The sequence below is a fragment of the Macrobrachium rosenbergii genome, chromosome 52, assembly GCF_040412425.1.
Source record: "Macrobrachium rosenbergii isolate ZJJX-2024 chromosome 52, ASM4041242v1, whole genome shotgun sequence".
Classification (NCBI taxonomy): domain Eukaryota; kingdom Metazoa; phylum Arthropoda; class Malacostraca; order Decapoda; family Palaemonidae; genus Macrobrachium; species Macrobrachium rosenbergii.
The window spans coordinates 6,707,281-6,727,636 of NC_089792.1; positions in this window are offsets into that span (position 1 = coordinate 6,707,281).

Consider the following 20,356-nt stretch of genomic DNA (forward strand, 5'->3'; position numbering starts at 1 on the left):
GTGCGAATTGTTCATCTTCCCTGTGATGAGTTAATATATTCTAACAGTGTTGGGACTTAATTTTTTCATATTTAGATTTTTAGGATGAACTTAATTTTTGCCAGTATCTACTTTCCTACTGCATCACTAAAATGCATATTTATGGTCTTTCATGGCATACAGTTCGTTTTGACTTTTAAAGTATAAATCTTTTGAATATAATTTTGAAACCAACCCCGCCCCCACAAGAAAAAAAATCTTTGAAGCAACGACCATCCACATTTGCTACACAGATGGATGAATGGATGGCTTTTAGGTCCAAAGCCCAGTACTGGTAGCCCCTAAGCCCAGTCACCTCCGCTCATTTATTGTAAGAAGACCAGAAATACGGATATTTCTTGATTACGTCAATTGACTTCCCATGTCCACCTAGCTTGGGCTTTCCTTCATGTAGCCTGAAAGTTTAAATCTTTAATATTTTCTATTTTCATCTATCTCTTGGTTGTGGTTAATGTTCTAAAATGATTCGTTTTTAGGGTTGAAATGGTTTACAACAAATTACTCCAATGCCGAGCAACATCAGCTCCCAGGGATTAATACCAAAAGCATCAACCAATTTTTTTCTTTTTTACAAAGTCTTTCTGCATTTGATAATCCTTGTCGCCAAGAAAATTTAAATAAACCCCATACTTCCCATTTCCCGAAATAAAAATAGAAATAAAGCTATCAAAATAAAAACTCTTCAGATCCATATTCGCCACGAATTCCACTGATGCACAGACTCGATACCGTCACTATCACCAAATTCTCGCAGCAAACGCCGCTGCCGCTTTCGGAACAGGGGGCCATTTGGCAGGGCGCCAAAGGACGACGATGATGATAAGTCCGGTTGTCTTACCGTTAGTCATGAGTATTATGACAGGTAACGCTGATGGCATCGTCGAGACAAGGCACTGCACGCGAGATGTGATTAATGCAGTCCCAAAACGAAGTGAATGTGGGCGTTTTGTCTTCCCTTTTTAAAACCTCCACTTGGAGAGGCGGGTATTAAGGGTTCAAATCTGTTTCTTCTCCTAAAGGGACAGGGACAGTGCACCTCGCGTGATGTATACTGTATGAATATTCTCGGAGCTTTAGTTTGGCTACAACGGAAATATTGAATAGTTCGCTTAGTGAAGCTGTGGAAAATCTCCTGATCTCCGATTATTTCAGCCAGGAGCGATTCATTCCTGATCTCCGCTGACATCTCCTGAGTTGCAGGTATGTCAGTTTTACTTTTTATTCTTTTTTATAGTATGTCTGTTATATGTTTGTATTGCGATGCGTATTATACAAATTCACAAAAAATACATGATTTTTTTGTTGGTGTTAAAGTGGCCTACCATTTTCAGCCGTAGGTCGTATAAATGAAAAGACAAAGCCACATTTGTCAAGTTGGTGAGCATTTGCATAACAGAAGCAAAAACAAGAACAGGAATCAAAATAAACACCCAAATAAAACGAAGATTTAATTGCATTAAATGCTTTATTAAGCAATCATAAGATATAAAAACACATCACTTTCAACTTATATACTTAAGAATCAACAATTTATATGATTAAAAGACTTGATTCTTAAATGATACATCTTTAAGAACGTCAGTGCACTTCAATTTAGGGTCTTGTTCAGTCAACCAATTTGTTGATTAAAATGTATCTCCTTTCATATTCTCTTTCTTGATTGATAAATTCATAGTGCAACTGCGGGCCAATAACTGGGATTAAAAAAAAATAAACACTATCATTTACAGAATTCAATAAATGAGACCCAATAGCTGAGATTAGAAAAATATACAAACAATTAAAGTAAATATGCCTCAACAAATAACCACGTATAAAGAACACTTCCTACCAAAAGCATAACGCTCAGCTATCCTTGGATAAGAATAACAACTGCTTAATCTAAAAACAAACAAACGAACGAATCTGGCAAAGGGTCCAGATTATGAGCTCGACTGTAAACAACTAAAGTATCATCAAAAGAACATTCTCAAATGCAGCCGCGGGAGTAGTTGAACACTGCTGTGAGAATCTTTATAAAGGATGTCAGCATATGTTTTGCTCTTGTTAAAGATGAGCAGTTGATAAAGTACCTAGATTATATTTGCATTTTACAACACTTACAATTTTTTCCATGTACTTATTGTATCTTTCTGAGCAATGCTCTTGCTTGTCTCTGCTGTCCGTATTCCACTTTTATATTTATCGTAATTCGTTTTGTTGTATGCACACACGCACCCATATACAGAGTATATATACAGAGTATATATATATATATATATATATATATATATATATATATGTATATATATATATATATATATATATATATATATATATATATATATATATATATATATATATATATATAATGCAGCACGAAGGGACGTGCTTGAAAACATCACTAAATCCACGTCAGAAGGTGAGTGAAAGCCGGGACTTTGAACAAGTACTTTCGAACTTTATTCTACATTTGCAAGTTCACACTTTCTGACGTGGATTTTTAGTATATATATATATACACATATATGTATATATATATGTGTGTTTGTTTGTTTGTTTATCAGCTTTTCCTAAAACAGGTCTGTCTCCACAGGCCGATTTTACCTCTTGGGTTTATAGTCTGTTGAATCTGCCCATAAACGTTTTCAGCTGAAGAAAGAAAGAAAGAAAAAATACATTACTACAAGGTGTTTACAGCGTCCCTTCGGCCCCAAACTGCACCTAAATTTTAGCCTTGTACTTTAACTCCATACCTTTTTCCTTTCTTAAATATTATTGTCCATCCTCTCTAATTATTGCTTCTTAGTGCAACTGTACGATTTTCTCCCATTTCCACCTTTACATCTTTATACTTCATCTCCTTTATTTTCTGGATCTCTTCATCTTACCTGTACACTCACTCCAACTCCCGCATTTCACTGTCTTAAGCCCCAGAGCTTGGCTTGACAGCCTAAAATTAGTTTTCCATATCCGCAATCATAATTACAGTAATCTGCGTGATTGCCTCTATAAAATCAAGTGCGTAATTTCGAATACTTACCTCTTATATGATACTATTGTTAAGGAAAATACGGATATGAAAATCAGACTGAATTTAGAATTTCATCTAGCAAACCATAATAAAATAAAATTAAGTTTTAGATGCCATCTGATTCTCCGTCGGTGATCAAAAATGAGTCTTTTGTAAATTTATGTATTATTCAGATTTTCTGAAAGATTTCCACACTGCCATTACAACGTTTCAATTATAAGATTACTAATGAAAAAGTGTTGTTGCGCAATAACCTCATCGTGTTTAAAATATTGTTTTTAACGTCAAAAAATTCGTGTTTTTCATTAAATAGTTATGAACTCAAGTAAATATAAAAATACCCACAAATATATACACAATTATATATATATATATATATATATATATATATATATATATATATATATATATATATATATATATATATACAATATATATATATATACATATATAAATATATATATATATATATATATATATATATATATATATATATATATATATATATATATATATATATATATATATATATATATATATATATATATATATATATATATATATATATTATATATATAACGGCAAACTAAGCCAAATAATCTGCATGTAAATGTAAAGAACCTCGTGAAATATATGTTGCAATGATATTTTTCAGTTCATTCAATCATAAACATACAAATATTCGGCATTCTTACTGGTATTTGGGAGTCGAGGTATGCTACCGTTGCTGTCCTGGGAGTTTATACTAGGTTTATGTGAGCTGACATATTGGCTCCAGGTACTGTAGTTGATTAAAATTCCCTATAAAATCCGAAGGTCAGAGTGTCAAAGCTGTATTCTATGTAACGATATACGTTGATATGCTGAGATGAACTTTTATAGGAGATGCGTATAATATCTCTCTTTGATAAGATATGGAAAATAATATATATATATATATATATAAACACATATATATATATATATGTATATATAATTATATATAAACATATATACAAATATATACATATATATATATATATATATATATATATATATATATATATGTGTGTGTGTGTGAGTGTGTATACAAATATATACACATATATTATGTATATACATAATTATATATACATATATACAATATATATATATAATATATATATATATATATATATATATATATATATATATATATATATATATATATATATATATATATATATATATATATATATATACGTCTTTCTAAAGGCTGTCGGCAACCAACCAAAGTCGACTAACTGACAGGTACATCATTTGATTCTTAGGCGAAAAGCACAACTTTTATCTAATAAAAATATATATTGTCTGTGTCGAAAATAAGTTCTTTTGCCTTGCAAAATATGTAAGATCAAAATTTTCTTCTTTTTCGATTTCCTAAGAAGATTTATGGCCCGACTAGCATAAAGATAAATCTTAATTTCAAATGACTCTACAGATGTCAGTCTTCCCGTATTTCCATCTATCCCGAGTTATCTACGAATGAAACACGGTAATTATTTATAATACTACTTTTATTTCTACTATACGTTTTCTTCAAACTATACGTGAGCGAGTTCATTTGAAAAGAGAAAGCATTAAGGGAAGGAATTTTCAATGAAAATACTGTAATATATGCCACGTTATGTAAAGGTAGTTGTGAGGGTATAAAAAAAAGAAAAAAAATGCGCCGACGTTTCTTCGGCGCAATTGAGTTTTCTGTACAGCGTATGATCAAATCTACCGGAAACAGATTTATCTTTCGGTGGTCTCGGTATAATGCTGTATGAGCAGCGGCCCATGAATCTTTGACCACAGCCCGGTGGTGGCATGACCAGTAGCGTTGCCAGATGCAGGATTTGGCTAACTTTAACCTTAAATAAAATAGGAACTACTGAGGCTAGAGGGCTGCAATTTGGTATGTTTGATGATTGGAGGGTGGATGAGCAACATAGCAATTTGCAGCCCTCTAACCTTACAAGTTTTTAAGATCTGAAGGACGACAGAAAAAACGCGGACGGACAGACAAAGCCGGCACAACAGTTTTCCTTTACAGACAACTAAAAAGGGAAAGCTAATCGAACTGTTAACGCTTCACGGTCCGTTCATCTCTGCCCTCAGAGAAAACAGACCAGAATCCGGTAGTTTCTGGCATGAGGTCCAGAGTGAAGCCAGAGCCCCTACTGGCCAAGAAAAGAAACAATATCCGTGAAGCTGAATAAATGTTTATTTTAGAATTCCATAAATGGCGTCACTTGCACCTTTCATTATTGAAATGACTCCAATTTAACAACAGAATAGGAAGGTTTTAGTTAAATGCAATACTCGACATTGCTGCTTGAGGTATTAATGTAATTCAGTCTGCAATAACTCTAGAATAAGTGTATTGAGTATATCAGCATATTTAAAAATGGAAGTCATTACTCTTTAAATGAAAAAAATATATATTCTCCATGCTGAGTGCGTTTTTGTTCCGCCATAATAATGGTCTTTCCCCTCTGACGGTACGCGTGGTTTTGAACTGAGAGAGAACAATATGTTTTATCTTGCTTGTAAATATGAACATAGATTGCTTGTAAAAATGTTACAGAAGGATTCATGCAGATAAAACTAACCGTTAGGAATGCATTGTCTTGAGGCTTTTGGATATGCAATATGGCGTTTATAAGTTTTTGGTTTCAAAAGACGGTCATGAATGCCTTTAATCGTGGGCCTTATGCTTGCATTACTAACAGAACACGTATAGTTTCAATGAGATTTGTAGTATATGGCGCTAGGGATGAACATATGCGTATTGTAGTAATTAATTAGGATTTAATAGGAGCGTATTCAATCTTCCAATTACAGTCGTTACTCAGGCATTGTCACAAAGGAGAGAGAGAGAGAGAGAGAGAGAGAGAGAGAGAGAGAGAGAGAGAGAGAGAGACTACACAGAGGATTTTTATTCAAGTGATTACGGCTTAAACGGGTTCCAAGACAATAATATCTGACACATACCCTATACGTATTCTGTCGCTTATAATTCAAGAATATATTGTCAATAAACGTCTGATTTCAATATCGAATCCCTTCCAATTTTTCCGAAATCTGTTTTCGACAATGTGCGCCTGTATTCTCATTAAGTATCTAATATCTTTCCCTTGACATATAGGTAAAAATGTAATTTCCTTTCACAGTTGCCAATGAATGTTTTAGCCTGTCCGTTGTATTATGTCCTATCTTACTATGAGCATGGTTTCTTTATTATGACGTGATTTCTTGTTATCAGCCTCTTGACTTTACTCTAGGTTAATGAAGTCATAAGTATTTTCTCAAGTTAATTTAATGTTATGCTGAACAATGTTTATGCCATTCCATAGAGGTTGGAAAACTTCACTGCCTACTGGCATGGACGGGAGGTTTTCATAGATACCTTCCCCATCTTGAAAATGTGGCCGTAATGAGCTGGTCTGTTATAATGAGCTACTTTTTGACTTCTCACCACTTCTACTGTAGTCACACAGATATATTACTGAGGTTCGATTTCCAAGTGATGGTGTGCTGACAATGTCCATGACCTCTTGTTACCATATAAGTTGAAATAATTAACGATTCCTACACCCAGCTGAGTATTCCTTCATTTGTTTGTTTTGGGAGACGAGGCAGCGTCGTCATTTTCATTGTTATATGCAGGTCTTAATATCAAAGACATGAGAGATATATAATATGTTATATATCTCCTTGTTTACATCTCTATGGGGCTTGAACGGTTTGAACAGCAGGACTGCTGCTAGTTTGGGTTATTTGTTTACAAGATCTTAACCGAGAGAGAGGTCTTTTCTCCGGTATGGTGTAGATGAAAAAGGACTCACGTCATCTTTTGGTTATCTCTTTACTATTCTCTTTTGACGAGTATATTCCATAAAATCTTCCAAAAGAAAAGACACGCTCACTTTTCGAAAAAGAAATGCTTGAAAGATCTGTTAAAGGTTAGTTTTTCGAGACAGCATTTCAAAATAATCTCCCAAAATTGGATTACATAAGGGTACATAATTATCATATAAAGATATCGAAAATTAAAGGCGCTGACTGTATCAAATTTCCTTCTTTGTCAATTTCGTAGGTGAAGAAACTATATGGCCGGCCTAACATTATGCAACGAAGTATATTAGTATCACAATGTATTTTGATCTTTATTAAACCTACGATTACAGATACTGACGAAGCTCTCCTTTGTCCCCGAGTTAACTAAGCAAAAATTTTCTATTTTTTGAAGGTTTCATTTTGTATTGTTCCCCAAAACTTTGTGATTGACTTCATAAGAAGATACATTGCATTAAGGGTAGGAATCTTAAAGAAAATGGTGTTCGGTCATTTCTTATCCGTAGTGAAACAAAAACCCAGTAATTTCTGGTATGAGGAATAAAAGTGAAGACAGAACCTCAACTGGTTAAGAAAATTAACATTACCTAAGACGCCTGTTGGATGTGTTTTCCTAAGGATCCGGTAGGTGGCATCAGCTTTCACTTTTTACTACTTGGGTGGTTCCGTTTTTAACAATGGAGGAGAAAACGCTAGACATGCGTAACCAATTCTATAGGTTTTATTAATGTTCTATCTACAATAAGTCTTGAATAAATAGCTGGTGTAAATTTGCAAATAACATACATATAAAAATTATTTACTTTAGATATAAAAAAATATATATCATTCACATGTTGCCTGGGTTTTTGTCCCTTCGTGAAAATGGTCTCTCCCGTCCTGACGAACTTTATGTACCTTTCGAAACCGAACGATTTGCTTTAAAACCAACCAGTAAATGGAACATCCGTTGCATATTTAAAATATGGATGTAAGTAATTAATTACTTGCAGATAAAACCAACCGTCCAGAATACGTGGTCTTCGGGCATTGGGAAATGTTATTTAGTGTTTATTCATTTTGGAGTTTAATATGAATTTATACTTAACTTTACTCGTCTTTCAGAGCAAATGGAGAAAGTTTGAGGTGCTTTTGTGTTTATGAAACAGGTGATGAACCGAGTATGTATATTACTGTCGAGGATTAAGGAGGGGTCATGTAACCCTGTAATTGGAGTCGTTATTCATGCATTACCCCTAGAAAGAAAGAGAGGGTGCACACAGAGACTCTCATTCCAGAGATAAAGGCTTAATTTCAGAAAGGCACAGTACCTGGAACATAAATCATATGTATTCTGTTATAAATAGTTTGAAGAAATTGTTAGTAAAAGTCTGGTTTGAATATCGAATTCCTTACATTTTTTTTTCTTCAATATGTTTTCGGCAGTGGTACCGTGGTATCATCAAGGGTCTTCATCTTTCAACTGATATATAAGTAAGGATATTTCCCATCATAGTTTGCCATCTGACGCCACAACCAGTTTAGTGCATATCTTGCTTTTTTTGGTACGAGTCGAAATATTAATAGTGTTGAAAAACAGATGCTGTTACTTTCCCATTGTATCTTTATACTACATAGTTCTAATAAGAGGCAGGCCTTTTTTTCGAAGCTTTGTTTTAATGAATATTTACGAAGACTTCGTGTTTTAACAATAAATCCTACATGAAGGTGGACTTATTGGTACAGCCGAGCACAACCGATCAAAAAACACCCACGGCTTATTATGATACAACATCAGTAACTTTCACAGATGACGTCATACATGGTGTAAGAGGAATTTTAATAAACTGCAGTACCTGGAAGCAATATATAAACTTATATTAACTTCACATATACGCCAACCAAGGCAACAGTAGCACCATAATATTGACGATAATATTCGCGTCAATGCATCAAGGTTCGTTTTCTGGCGTACAAGTCCGGTCACTCTTGGATACTATATACATACATACATACATACATACATACATACATACATACGTATATACATACATACATACATATATATATATATATATATATATATATATATATATATATATATAATTCTGAAACAGAGAGGAGGGCAAACCAGTAATCTGTGCTCCTTCATAATAAGAAATTCAAATCCAGTGGTCAAATATGGATGACCGCCTCTGCAAGTGCACTTCGATCAAATCATGAAAGCCTTCATCATTTGAAATTCCGATGAATCAGTAATTCTTCAAAGGGATTAAGAGAGTGGTGTCGAGTTCCGAATGGATTAAAATTCACTGATTAGGATTTTCACACAGGAATTAATGGCCTTGTTTTACTTCATACAATTACTCGAACGCTACATTTCGCTTCATCAACCTTTGGTAGTTACTTACTGTTCAATTTTAAAATGATTTCTCATTCGGTATGTAAGTTACACTGCATATGCATTATTCTGTTTGATGTTTTCTTTTTCAACTTTTACAGAATTTATCTTCTATCTTGCACTTATCTCCTTAATGAACGTCCTCTCTTTCTAAACCGTGGAACATATGCATACTTAATCAGATCAAATGCATTCCTTCTGCATTTTAGTGCATAATAATTTCCCCTACGTGTAAAGGGATTTGGCTTGAAGCCATGCAATGCAAATGATCATGAAATAGTAATAAATAATCTCGTTCCACATCCAGTGTTGCTAGATTTTACTTCATTATTTTTCTTATGAAAATAAATGAGAATTTTTTTATAGAAATACGCAAAGTCTATGCATGAAAAATACAAGGCAAAATATTCTGCGAAGCCGGGATTATGACTATCGGCAGAAGGCGCTTTTTGAGAAGAGTATTAAGCTTTCACGCAAGGGCGAGATTTTGAAAGGGGGAAAATGTCAATAAAGAAAAGCGAATTTTTAAATGGAAAAATATGCAGTGAAGAACGGGCTGAATATAACCAGCAAGAACAGTAGTCTTCGGAATGAAATGAAGGTTTTGTTTAATAATGATGAAATGTGTAGACGGCGTAAAGATAGCAACTGATATGATTTTAATTTGTAGTGATACGTTGTGTCAGAACTAATAAAGTGTTTCACTGTTTAACATTCTTATGATCTTATAGTTCAGGGTGTGACGATAAAAGTAAAGGAGTAAATATTGCAAGCTAGTGTCTAATACGTTTTGCCAATTGAAACAAAAGTGTGGATTGATTTCAGTGACATCTGATAAGAAAGGGCGGTGACGGTAGTTACGTCCATTAATTAGTGAGGTGACAGTAAAAACGGCTTTACATTTTTTTTTTTTTTTATTAATGGGTCATCTTTAAAAACAAAAAAGAAATGAAGAATAACCAAATAGGTTTTGCCTCTATACAAACCCCATGAGGTTTTTTAGCATTTGAATTATGATGAAGCTATCTAAAGCCTAGTTAAGAAATTCCCTTTAATGTATTCTGCTACCTAGACATGGAATGACTGACAAGCTCAGGAAAATCCAAGATTAGAGTTGGGAGTTTAGTCTTTCCCCCATAAAAGTTGCAGGATGAAACTGTATTATTACTTCCGTATTTCATATGCTTTCTGTCAGTCAACTTGAGATGTTTCTACAACAGTGGCAGCTTTAAAAAAAAAGTTAATGGAGTATCCTTTAGAATTTAGTGTAGAACATCTTTATTGTACAATAAAAAGTTTATAAAAGTCAGTCAAGTGATGCAACCTAATATATACCGCTTCCTATTCAGAAAATGAAAAAAAATTAAAAAGAAATTATTCGAGATTTATTGTAGCAAGAACGACAAATCTTGTATGACAAAACTGCTATTATGAGGAATGATGGCTTAATTCGCGTAAATCTTCCAGATGAAAATATTTTTGTATTTTCTTAAGGGAAATGAATGATCGCCAAGAGATAGTTGGCCGTGAAAGGTACAAATAAAGGACCTGTCTGGCAAAGTCTCATTTTTCGTAATATACCCATCCCTTCCTCGTTGAGAGAGAGAGAGAGAGAGAGAGAGAGAGAGAGAGAGAGAGAGAGAGAGAGAGAGAGAGAGAGATCGGTTTCTTTGTGAGAGTCTTGTGCAGCTAGAGAGTGCTCAGGCCAAGATAAATGAGTTCATGGTTTTTATGATCAATGAGAATTAGCATCCCCAAGGTGAAATTTGCTCCAAGCTCTCATTAGGCATTAAGCAAAAAAAAAAAGTAAAAAATGAGCCGAAGTTCATTCGGCGCAATCGAGTTTTCTGTACAGCCGCTACAGCGTATAATCAAGACCACCGAAAATAGATCTATCTTTCGGTGGTCTTGGTATAATGCTATATGAGCCGCGGCCCACAAAACTTTCAGCCACGGCCCGGTGGTGGCCTGTCCTAAAGCGTTGCCTAATGCATGATCATGGCTAACTTGAACCTTAAATAAAATAAAAACTACCGAGGCTAGAGGGCTGCAATTTGTTATGCTTGATGATTGGAGGGTGGATGATCAACATACCAATTTGCAGTCCTCTAGCCTCTGTAGTTTTTAAGATCTGAGGGCGGGCAGAAAAAGTGAGGACGGACAGACAAAGCGGCGCAATAGTTCTCTTTTACAGAAAATTAAAAAGGGGGCGGGGAAGGGGCTCCACAACGATACGAAGGAGATATTGGTGAATAACATAAACAGGTCACTTGAAGCATCTAGGATTCCTAGACCCTCATACCTTCCCAGCAAATGACCTTTAAACAACAACAAGATAAACGACATAAAAGGACTCACGTTATCGACTGATTTGACCTAGTTTGCCTCCATGTACTGAGAATTCAGCCTGATTTAATTATGATGAGGTATGAACTTCCAGTGGCTGATAAATTACTTATATACGCCTCGACCTCTCTTGTATTGATAACAACACTCAGCGAGATGTCATCTGCTGATATTTGCAAAACACTTTCTGAGAATTCCTTGGCATGCATATGTGTGTATATATATATATATATATATATATATATATATATATATATATATATATATATATATATATATATATATATATATATATATATATATATGATATGTATTTATATATACATACATATATACAAATATGTATGTATATATATGTATTTCTACATACATACATATGTGTATACATACATATACACACACACATATATACATGTGTGTGTGTGTGGGATTCTCTGTTTGTTGTTTGACTGTCTATCTTACTTTTTTCTCTCTCTCTATCTGACATGCTATAATGACATTATATCATGTGGGAAAATCTCTTTAACTCATTTACAAATTTTTTGAAAAATATCCTGTTCTGATATGATAATATAATCTGTAAATTATGTCCTTTTGTGCTATGCATCTACTCAATAAACAAGTACTTTTGTTATTGTCATCAATAAATTTCAGAAACACCAAATGAAATAATAATTTATTTAAAATAACAAAACGGATTTACGTATCAAATTCCATTACACAAGAGTTTTACAGGGGTTATCTGTACAGAGAAAGGCTGTTTATGGTTCAATTAAAATACATTAAAAATGAATACAGATATTTTTGTAGATAATTTCACAAACAGTTAGTATACTAAAACATTAACATTATAATATATTATTATCACAAGCTGACTGAGGATCAGAGCTTATAAACATAAACTGTTATTTAAGATTATGGTTATTATGCATTTATACTACGTATCAGAATGATCACGTTTTTGTTTTTGTTACGAGTATGCAAATGAAGTTACATTAATCTGACTTTACATTCTATAATAAAAGAACAACAGAGATAAAACCCCTTCTTTTATTAACAACAGTGAAGCACATACCTTTCCCTATCCAGAGTCCTCGAATATAATTTATATAAATTTACCTTCCCAGACTCTAAGTGAGAGGTAAGTACAAAGCCATCTCTTGATTCCTGACATCCATGACATTCGCCCTATTGAGAGTACTTCTCACAATTACACCTCAACCCATCGCAGCTGCACGAACAGGACAGTGGCTAATCTGATGTCGTGAGGTGTCTTTGTGAAGGATATGGTGGATGGAGTCAGTGTTTGAGAGGTGATGTACCGTGAATTATAGGGGTGAGGTCATGAGCTGGGATTGGATTCTTATGTTTATGGAAAGAGAGGAATGAGAAGTATGTCCACAGTCTATCTGTCAAGTATGTCGGAGGATCTGTTTCCAAGATCATTCAAGTTTATTCACTATGAGTCTTAAATACATTTAACACAGGTATGGAACTACACACAGACACAAACACACATACTTTACACAAACACACACACACACATGCGCAAACATACACACAACCACATAACCGGCTATTTCATTTTCATGTGGCTATATGCATTATTTATATATGCTGGCCTCTCATTTGAATGACTGGAATTTGGTCTCGATGTGAATCAGAAATTTATATATATATATGAGTCAGAAATTTATATATATATATATATATATACACACATATATATATATATGTACATATATATATATATATATATATATATATATATATATATATATATATGTGTGTGTTTAAATATTTTATGATGAAAATGTTAAAACTGCTGAATAAACGACCCAAGAACGATAATAAAAGAACATTATAGAAAGACGACAAAGACGACGGAGGAATAATGAATGCAGTGGAAGAATCTCAATAAGGGAGGATTGGCACTTCGTCAAAATAAAACTCTTGTCTCCAGGAAAACGAGCCAAAGAGATCCTTAATGGATGCTGGCGGGGTCGAGGGAGGGAGAGGTTTTCAAGAAGGGTTCCTTGAGGACTGGAGCCACGGATCTTTACATAATATGTCAGCATAATTAGTAATTATGTTCTGATATATGCATCAATATATGGGAGATTTTGTAAGGTTACCAGTCTACCCGACGTTTGGACGAATGACGCGAATACTTTTGTTGTATTCCTGGTATAAATTTCCCCGTTCTCGTTTCAGATGACTGGAGAGTATCGTTACCCTGACAAAGAGCGAATGCAAGAGGAAAATATTATTGCCCTTCTTTAGTTAATTTTCGTTTTCTTTTGACCCACAGTCATAATTTCAAAAAAATCATATTCCTACTCAAAGATAACACCATTATGACTGGAGCATCAGGTTTGATGTACGTTAACCAAGATCATTCACGTTCTTTGTGTTAGAAGGGAGTCTGGTTTCCAAGGCAACAGTCTGTCACCTGGGGTCTCTTTCAGATGATCTTCCTCTTGCCTTCTCTGGTCTTGTTTTTCAGTCTCATTTTCCGACTGCCTTTACTCTAAAACGGTATCATCATCGGCTTCTCCAAACATCCCTGTGATATTTGTTGTCGCAAAGGACGAACTTCACTTGGGATGACTGCATGGGCAAACTATGTATAGTCACAAAGAAAATTTATATGGAAGAATGGCGGTGGGCAATAGAGGAAGGAATTAACTAGAGCGCGTGGAGTGTTTTCGTTCATGCAATACTCAGATGCTTAATGAAAAAAAAGACGATGATAAGTTGTGATGAAAAGGCTTATCTATAAACGTCAGTGTGTTTTTTCAGAGCTCTGGAGTTAAACTGCTTTAATTGGGGGTATAATAACCTACAGATGACGGAAAACACCACGCTTACAATTAATGCACTGAATTCTCGCGGCATAACAAAGCAAATAATCAAGATAAGGTGATATGTCCTCACGAAAAATATTCTCCAACGGTCCATTGAATTTCGTTCTAGATAAGTCAAGCAGTTAATGGAATTAGGCATTATCTGCCCGGTCCTATAGACTAATTGTGTAACTTAATTAGGCTTTCTGTCGACACAGCTTCATATGTATGTGTGTGTATATATATACATATATATATATATATATATATATATATATATATACTGTATATTCATATATATTGCCAGCGTCTGTGTATGTACTCATGCTTACGTATATGTCCTTTTACAAATTTTTCACGTTTTTCACTTTCTTTACATACGTGACGCTTCTTTCATTGATGACAGTGACGCACTAAGAAAAATTTACGAGTAGTCGCTTTACTGAAGAAAGAAGATGATAGTGCAAAACTTTATGCTAAAAGGAGATGAGGAAAGGAAAGGCCTTTGCCTATTCATCGTCTCTCATACCTTCCTAAGCAGGGGAAACTCCGTACCCCTCATCATCAAGTACTATATTTATATGTGTTTACAGCAGCAGGGTCACTGCTTTCGTATTTTACGCCATTCCCTCTAGCTAAGGCTGAGAGAGATTTGGAAAATATTGTTTTAAAAGTATTTGTAACAATAAATGGTGTCTCAGTATTTGTACGTTTCATGACATTCTCTGGGTCTCTTATTATTGTGGAAAGGGGAACCCATAAGAACAATGTCATTTTAAAGGTTTCTCCCACCGGGATATTCCAGTATTTATTATTCGTAATGTCTAACACTTGATGGGATACGCCCGGTCTTTCTGGAGGTAGACATATTAATTTCTGAAACAATGTAATGAAAAAAAGAAGAGATGCAAGGCAAACCACTCACAATATACATATAAATTCATATATATGTATATACACATACACATATATATATGTATATATACACCTGTTTACACATCACACATATATGTATATATAGGCCTTATTTATGTGTGTATATATATATATATATATATATATATATATATATAATATATAGATATATATATATGCATGCATATGTATATGCATATGTATATATATATATGTGTGTGTGTGTGTGTGTGTGTGTGTGTGTTTGTGTGTATGTGGATGTTTTCCGAAACCTTTTGATCTTAGGCTATTTACCAAAACATTTCGATGAATGTCACACGTACTATACGCATGCATGCATGCACGTACGTATGTATGTACGTATGTATGTATGTCTGTCTTTTCATAAGACGTACATGCACGTACGTATGTATGTACGTATGTATGTATGTCTGTCTTTTCATAAGTTCAAGGTTTTCCTTGAACAAAAAAAAATAAAAAAAATAAAAAACGAACAAACAAACAAAAAAACAAAAAAAAGGGGGATTTTGAGGATGAACATTTACGTAGCACTTTTTACTTCCCATCCGAACCATGTCCCGGAAAAACAAACAACACAAAACTGACAGCTGAAATAACCTCTAACTCCAACCTTTCCCGAAAAATATCTAGGAGTGGCAAAAAAAAAAAAACACACACATTTCAAAACAAAGGTATTAAGCGAAAGAGAAATACGGCGTATACGAAAGAAAAATTTTGGATTCAAAGAAAAATAAGGTGGATATTCCCCGATGAGGAGAAAAGGTTATATAGATAGATAAATAGATAGATAGATAGACAGTTAGATAGACAGATATATAGATAGATCGACAGATATATATATAAATATATATATATATATACATATATATATATATATATACATATATACAATATATGTATATATACATACATATATATATATATACAGTATATACAAAGAGAGAGAGATAGAGAGAGAACATCCTCTTTGAGGCAACTTTGTTGAAAAGAATGGCACTCAACGGCATACAGTGCCATATTATTATTATTATTATTATTATTATTATTATTATTATTATTATTATTATTATTATTATTATTATTATTATTAAATTATTATTTTTACTAAATGTTTACCGAAGCTGCAGTTTCCTCTGCATTATTAGTTACATATGAGATTATTACCAAAGTGTTGACAAAATAAAACAGAAAGGTGATTTAAATTAAGAGGAATGGTTATTTGTCTGACATGTGACAAATGGTCATTTCCAATTTTTAATTAATCCAATATTTGTGTTTAACATAAAAAACAATTAGTATGTGTTTTATTGCGTTTTTCCTAAACTGAACCAGTTAATAATTTGCAAAATCAAATTCACAACTAGATGTAATCTTCGAATCTCCTACATGATTGGAGAAATAATTCAATTACATTATGGTAAATCATATATAGAAATCTTTCATTTATTCCTAGAAAGTCCTCAACTTATGGAAGATATATATACTGAAACCTGCAACTCAACCCAGACTTAGAGAAGCGTAAGACCACAAGTAAAAGAATATTTTCGGCACATACAAATTTACCCCTTATTTTTAACACACAGAAATATGATAAAAATCAGTGAATGCTCAAATACACACAATACAGGTATCAGACTCCCGTAATATGAAGCAATGTTTATTTCACGTATGTACCTTAATTAACATATTTACCTATGCATAAATACTTCGATTGAAACTACGTACTGAAAATCGCCTTTTATTTGACCTTATACAACTTCTTGAACGAATTCTTTGTCCTTAGCTGATGTTTGTATTCTAACAATACATACCCATTCCTTTAATAAAATCTAGCGTCCTTTTTAGCAACACCTGTCATTATCGTAACTTTTGTAACTGACTGATAACGAATTGGAAGGATTTCTCCAAGATAACGAGAGCCATTGTTATAAATGTCACATGGATACCAGTTTAGAAAGAGGAAGTACAACGCTTCGCTTGATATCTTGTTGGAAGGGAACATCTTTCTGGTCATTAAAAATTTCATTTTAGCGATATTTCCTCCTTTCAAAAGAAAGATAAATGGCGCGTGTGGGTAGTCTAAAAAAGTTCGAACTCGTTTCCTACTTTTTTGTTACTGTCTCGTTACGTTGATCAAAAGTCAGTGTTATGTTTCTGCTCATACTTTCTCAGGATATATTTTGCCTGAAGCCACTTCGACAGAAAAGGTTCAGAAAATAAGTATGGAGCTGAAGAAATTACTAAAGAGTGTGTCATTCGCTACCGCTTTTTGTGACAGAACATGAGAAAAGCACATGACGAATAAAGTCAAATATCCAACATTAAATGGCAGTTCCCTAGTTGCTGTTAGTTTTATCCAGATCAAACGTACGTTTTCTCTCTCATTCTATCTCATTTTAAAAGAGAGAATCATAAGGAGGAGGTTTTCAAGTTGTTAACTGATCTATTACAGATACAACAGGCGGACAAATGATTCAAAATATTCAGCTGTTCGCTAACAATAAAAAAACTTATAATTTATAATTTATAAGAAGACAAATTTTTTAATGCAAACAAAATTAATCTAAACCTGTTCTTTTTGTATAGCTCCAAATTTCCTCTCATGATTCACCGTTTTCCTTTTTCCGTTAATAAGGGTGACATATGTGCCCTGTGAAGGCCTCCCCTTCAACACCTCCCCCTTCTCACAAAATAAGCAAGAAAAAAAACACAGACACATAAATATCACTACTCCCAACGGTACAATTAAATCAAGATACCCCCAACTCGTCCTAACTTGGTCCACTATCAAATTCCTAACATCGATTGTTTCATTTCTAACTCCGTCTCTAAATCATTTGCCGAAAATAACTCCCGGAGTTACCTTCGCAAACTAATTACAACTCAGCACGACACACGCTTCCAGAATACAAGTCAAAAGTTTCGTGTTTAACAATAATTATCGAACTACTCTGATAAAACTACGAACTACATACAATCCGGCACACCGTCGTAATGATGCTGAAACTATCTTCGCAGAAAGTGAAGTTGATTAGGAGCAGAAAAGTTGGTGTAACAATTTGCAAGACTTGATTACGAAGAACGGAAAGTTTCTCGACATCAGTCTTAAAGAAAATGTTCAACTGAATCATCAATTCTTACAATATGGCATCAAACTGATCTCTATTTTCGTATCAGAGTTTGCTTGAAAACACCTCTGCCTCGATGCTAAATTATACTTCCGAAACAGGATATGAATTACATAAAAAAGTTAAGTATACCTTAGTTTAACCAGACCACTGAGCTGATTAACAGCTCTCCTAGGGCTGGCCCGAAGGATTAGATTTACTTTTACGTGGCTAAGAACCAACTGGTTACCTAAGCAATGGGACCTACAGCTTATCGTGGAATCCGAACCACATTATAGCGAGAAGTGTATTTCTGTCACCAGAAATAAATTCCTCTAATTCTTCATTGGCCGGTCGGAGAATCGAACGCGGGGCCAGCAAAGTGCTAGCTGAGAACGGTACCAACCCGTCCAATGAGGAACTACGAATTGCATAGAAGCAAGTAATAATGATTAATCATCTTTAAAAGAACACAACAGATGAATGCATTTAAATGAAAAATACTCTATTCATCTTTTCCAAATATTAGCAATGTATCGAAAATTGAAATTATATAATATAAAAACAACCTAATTTACTCAGTAATACACACACATATAATATATATATACTTATACATATATATATTTATGTATATATATTATATATATATATATTATATATGTATAAATACGCATACACATATATATATATACATATATTATATACCGTATATATCAGGATCAAACCTAGGTCTTTCAAATGAAAGATCTGATGTGAGCCAGAAATTTATTTCTGTTCCACACGTAATTGTGTGTTGATATTTCTATACACACACACACACACACACACACACACACACACACACATATTTATATATATATATATATATATATATATATATATATATATATATATATATATATATATATATATCCTTCCTTCCTTTGCAACAGATCAGACCAAAAAACGTATAAGCCAGAGCTCCTTACCAGGATTTGTGGGTTCCTAATGAAAATATATGGGACAGAAAGAAATTACTTTAACTATTTCTTTCCATTGTCAAGTATTCAGACTTATGAGACTGAGCTACCTAAAATGTTTTTGCTTGTTCATATATATGTATACTCATATATGTATGTATATGTATATATATATATATATATATATATATATATATATATATATATATATATATATATATATATATATATATATAATATATATATATATATATAATATATACATATATTATCATATTCTCCACATCGGCGGTGACATCAGTTGTTAACCATTTTGTTCTCAGTATTTTTTTCTGGGACGAGGTTACTGTTCATATGCCCTTTCTCCATCACTACTTAAATCAACGGAGCAAGAATTAATTCTTCAACGAATAGACTACAGCTCTTTCTCAATTCCACGTGGCTGATTACAGATTATTGTGAATGTATCTTCGTTTCTTTTCTCTATTAATACTGAGTTTTATAAATTATTTTTACTTCATGTAAACAATGAGATATTATATTACTTCGTCAAAAAAAATACACTTAAAACATTTCAGCTCACCATACAGACAAGTAATACAAAATTCTATCGAGACGAATTTTCAGGAAATTTCAACCCTTAACCAATGACTGCTTTGAACTGAGTCGTACAATTTTGTTATAGAAAAACCTAATCAATAGTACTGTTTACAATAAATGTTTCGCCATGACATAGTCACAGAGAATCAGTACTTGTCAGTACAAAATAGTCATATTTCACCTTTCATCTCGAAAAAATCAGAGTTATATGAGGCAGACAGAGCTGGTTAAAACCAACTTCTGAATTTGAACAAGTCAGAATTTAA